Source organism: Myxine glutinosa, chromosome 10, assembly GCF_964187855.1.
Source record: "Myxine glutinosa chromosome 10, kmMyxGlut1.1, whole genome shotgun sequence".
NCBI classification, from domain to species: domain Eukaryota; kingdom Metazoa; phylum Chordata; class Myxini; order Myxiniformes; family Myxinidae; genus Myxine; species Myxine glutinosa.
In genome coordinates, this window is record NC_136270.1 from 122,998,610 (window position 1) to 123,004,093 (window position 5,484).

The window sequence follows — 5,484 nt, forward strand, 5'->3', positions numbered from 1 at the left end:
TTGAGTAAAACAAAACATCAATCTTTGGATTTTGAGTGTTTTAAGACTACAACATCAAGGTGTTAGGGTGTGTCAAAGAATCAACTGGAGTACCTCCCTATAGAGTAGAGATGGAGGACTTCCTCCATTGGATTTGTGAATGCCTAATTTACTTTAATCCTCACTGAACCTTCAGTCCATGTGCAAGGAAATCTTTCCTTTCTAACTAAGATTTATTGTCCAAAAGTATTTTGTGACTTCGTGTCCAGATTTCTATGTGGATTAAAAAAAAAAAAGGTTTGTCCAGTCCAGAACGTGATTTTGCCGAATAATTGAGTCTGTATAATATTGACCGTTTCCTTGCATTTCTGAAACTACAACTAAAGTACATTGACTTGTATGAGGTTGTTGTTGTTGTTTTTTACCTCCACCACCAAAGGTGCACAGAGATTATGTTTCCACACCTGTCACGTTTGTCTCTTCGTTGGTCTGTGAACAGGATGTCTCAAAACGTTATTGATGGATTCAGACGAAACTTGGTGGACAGGTCGGGTGTGCGACAAGGACAAATTGATTCAGTTGTGGTGAAGATCTGGATCCGAGAATTTTAAAGTGATTATTCACCATTGAGAGATAAGGCCAAAAAAACGATATATTGGAAGATATCTTAAAAAGTTATTGACGGATTCAGACAACACTTTGTGGACTGGTGTGACAAGGACAAATTGATTCGATTCTGGTGCAGATCCGGATCTGCATCCGGATATGAGAACTTTAAAGTGATTTTTCACAAAAGACGGAAAAGAAAGAATCCGTTGAGAGATTGGGCTAAAAACGATATATTGCAAGATATTTCAAAACTTTGTGGGTGCATTATGACAAAACTTTGTGGGTGCGTTATGACAAAACTTTGTGGGTGCGTTATGACAAAACTTTGTGGGTGCGTTATGACAAAACTTTGTGGGTGCATTATGCAAAGCTTTGTGGATGCATTATGCAAAGCTTTGTGGATGCATTATGACAAAACTTTGTGGCTGCATTATGACAAAACTTTGTGGATGCGTTGTGTCAAAACTTTGTGAGTGCATTATGACAAAACCTTGTGGCTGCATTATGCAAAGCTTTGTGGATGCGTTATGACAAAACTTTGTGGCTGCATTATGACAAAACTTTGTGGATGCGTTGTGTCAAAACTTTGTGGATGCGTTATGACAAAACTTTGTGAGTGCATTATGACAAAACCTTGTGGCTGCATTATGCAAAGCTTTGTGGCTGCATTATGACAAAACTTTGTGGCTGCATTATGACAAAACTTTGTGGATGCGTTGTGTCAAAACTTTGTGGATGCGTTATGACAAAACTTTGTGGGTGCGTTATGACAAAACTTTGTGGGTGCGTTATGACAAAACTTTGTGGGTGCGTTATGACAAAACTTTGTGGGTGCGTTATGACAACACTTTGTGGGTGCATTATGACAAAACTTTGTGGATGCATTATGACAAAACTTTGTGGGTGCTGTGGAAGTGTAACTCAGTGTAACATATTGATTGGCCCTGGTAACTTATTAATTAACCTGGTAACAAAGCAGATACATTTTATGTGTATGAACAATGTAATCTCTTGAAACACCTGGTCAAGGCCCCAGGCTAGAGCACCCCCCCCTGCTGTGATTTCCATTTACACAGCAGGAGGGGAGCGAGCTGATGCCAGGACTCGGTGCGATGCATGACCTCGGGACATTAGCGGAGAGGAGATTAAGTCCAGTTTGGCGATATAACGAGAGCAAACGTTGAGTAAAGTACACTTGTCCTCAGAAGCCCTGCCCGACGGAACGATGGAATGAACGAGAACTTGCTACGTGAAGCGCTGACCGAACGGGAGGGTCGGATGGAGAGAAGGACCAGCGAAAAGAGTTAACCTGATCCATTATATTATGCGGTATCATTTTGGTAATTGGATGAAGTGAATACAGTTTAATAAACTAGACCTTTGTAACCTGTGTCCGGTCTTTGGAGTCCTGTGAGTCCCCCAGTACAAATTCCCTGACAATCTTGGAGGCACCGCTGCGATCAATTGTACAAGCAAGTCTTCTTTAAAAGGTGAGTGTGTCTTGTCTTGCCCAATATGATTTACGAACTTGGAAGTTATGGGTACATACATGGGGGAGCAGGTGATCTGGGGCTTCTTTGTGCACCGATGCCGCGATATAGGTGGCGTGAGCCATCACAAATGGGATTTCGATAAACGACTGTAGCAATTTATTCGTTTTTTTCTAAATGATTTCTGTAAATACGTATTTTTGCGCTGGTTAATTAAAGGGCCTTACTGTGACCTGGAAGCGGGCGGAGCAAGTGTGCACCTTGCGACCGCTTGTTTCAAGGACGTGTAAGGCCGGTACACTCGTTTACACACCCGCACACGGATAAAGTACTACTTTTTTTTTGCACTTGTTCGAAGCACTTGACTTGATCGGCGCTCGGCGAGCGACAGGGAACCGGGAAACGGAATTATATTTATATATATATATATTTCCAATATGGTACACCGGCCACAACGATTTTAGCGATTATCCGAGTTTTTTTTTAACGATTTCTGTAAATACGTATTTTTCCTGCGCTGTGTAATTCTTCTGACACGCGCCACGAAGAAACGCACCACTGATGTGCATGAAGCGACTTGTTTGCCGGTTCGCTAAGGTCCGTCCGTACACGTGTACAATCGTGTACACCCGTTTTAAATAAATAATTTTTTTCAGTTTTCCCGCCATGCCTATAAATTCATGACAGACAACCCCCCTCATGCCGGTCCAGAATTATGATGAAAGATGGCGATTGAGAAAAAAATTGCATCAAATTTTGTCCAGGTCCATCAAGAAGCCTTTGAGACATGCTTCACGGTTGAATAAAAAACCACCGTTAAGAGTACTTCTTTTTTTGTTCAAAGCACTCGACTTGGAGCCAGCGACTTGCTCGGCGGGGGATATAATTTTAGATATATATATAGTATGGGCATGCCCTAGTGAGAGATAATTACAGGAAATGGTGTTTTGTGAGTAGCAACCACTCTCTGGTCGAGGCTCATAGAAAAATTGATACTTATTGATTTGGCACGCTTACAATAGATATTAATGGCGAGGGTTCTGTGGTCGTTCGTTTTGGCTTTGCGAATGGACCAAAGAGACAAAGTGAGAAAGAGAGACAGACAGAGAGAGATAGACAGAAAAAGAAAGAAAGAGAGACATAGAGACAAACAGAGATAAAGATGATAGTCAGACACATAGAGAGAGACAGACAAAAAGAGATAGACAGAGTGAGACAAAGTGAGAAAGAGAGACAGACAGAGAGAGATAGACAGAAAAGAAAGAAAGAGAGACATAGAGACAAACAGAGATAAAGATGATAGTCAGAGTCAGACACATAGAGAGAGACAGACAAAAAGAGATAGACAGAGTGAGACAAAGTGAGAAAGAGAGACAGACAGAGAGAGATAGACAGAAAAGAAAGAAAGAGAGACATAGAGACAAACAGAGATAAAGATGATAGTCAGAGTCAGACACATAGAGAGAGACAGACAAAAAGAGATAGACAGAGTGAGACAAAGTGAGAAAGAGAGACAGACAGAGAGAGATAGACAGAAAAAGAAAGAAAGAGAGACATAGAGACAAACAGAGATAAAGATGATAGTCAGACACATAGAGAGAGACAGACAAAAAGAGATAGACAGAGTGAGACAAAGTGAGAAAGAGAGACAGACAGAGAGAGATAGACAGAAAAAGAAAGAAAGAGAGACATAGAGACAAACAGAGATAAAGATGATAGTCAGAGTCAGACACATAGAGAGAGACAGACAAAAAGAGATAGACAGAGTGAGACAAAGTGAGAAAGAGAGACAGACAGAGAGAGATAGACAGAAAAAAAGAAAGAAAGAGAGACATAGAGACAAACAGAGATAAAAATGATAGTCAGACACATAGAGAGAGACAGACAAAAAGAGATAGACAGAGTGAGACAAAGTGAGAAAGAGAGACAGACAGAGAGAGATAGACAGAAAAAGAAAGAAAGAGAGACATAGAGACAAACAGAGATAAAGATGATAGTCAGACACATGTTTTACAGATGGATACAGGTGGGACAATGGGAAACACCGTATCAAGACAAGCCGACCAATCAAGGGAAACCAGAGACTTCTACTTCAGATACTCCTTGAAAATGGTGATATTTATCCTAGGAATGGGTTCTCTGGTAGTGGGGACTCTGTGTTGTATGGATTATTTTGGGGTAATGAGGGAACAAAACGCAACACCAGCAAATGATACACAGATATATGATCATGCGGAACGACAAAAGCAGAAGAGAAGTTTGATGAAGGATAAAGACACACCTTTAGAATCCGATGGATTACACGGGATTAATACTTTTTTACATTTAGCCCATACAAGGGCTGCTATAGCAAATGGAACTTGTTGTTGGAACTTGTTGTTGGAACTTGCTGTTGGAACTTGTTGTTGGAACTTGTTGTTGAAACTTGCTGTTGGAACTTGTTGTTGGAACTTGCTGTTGGAACTTGTTGTTGGAACTTGTTGTTGAAACTTGCTGTTGGAACTTGTTGTTGCAACTTGCTGTTGGAACTTGCTGTTGGAACTTGTTGGAACTTGTTGTTGGAACTTGCTGTTGGAACTTGTTGTTGCAACTTGCTGTTGGAACTTGCTGTTGGAACTTGTTGGAACTTGTTGTTGGAACTTGCTGTTGGAACTTGTTGTTGGAAATTGTTGTTGGAACTTGTTGTTGGAACTTGTTGTTGAAACTTGCTGTTGGAACTTGTTGTTGGAACTTGCTGTTGGAACTTGTTGTTGGAACTTGCTGTTGGAACTTGCTGTTGGAACTTGTTGGAACTTGCTGTTGGAACTTGTTGGAACTTGCTGTTGGAACTTGTTGTTGGAACTTGTTGGAACTTGTTGTTGCAACTTGCTGTTGGAACTTGCTGTTGGAACTTGTTGGAACTTGTTGTTGGAACTTGTTGTTGGAACTTGTTGTTGCAACTTGCTGTTGGAACTTGCTGTTGGAACTTGTTGTTGGAACTTGCTGTTGGAACTTGTTGGAACTTGTTGTTGGAACTTGTTGTTGGAACTTGTTGGAACTTGTTGTTGCAACTTGCTGTTGGAACTTGCTGTTGGAACTTGTTGGAACTTATTGTTGGAACTTGCTGTTGGAACTTGTTGTTGCAACTTGCTGTTGGAACTTGCTGTTGGAACTTGTTGGAACTTGTTGTTGGAACTTGTTGTTGGAACTTGTTGTTGCAACTTGCTGTTGGAACTTGTTGTTGGAACTTGTTGGAACTTGTTGTTGCAACTTGCTGTTGGAACTTGCTGTTGGAACTTGTTGGAACTTGTTGTTGGAACTTGCTGTTGGAACTTGTTGGAACTTGTTGTTGGAACTTGCTGTTGGAACTTGTTGTTGGAACTTGTTGGAACTTGTTGTTGGAACTTGTTGTTGGAACTTGTTGGAA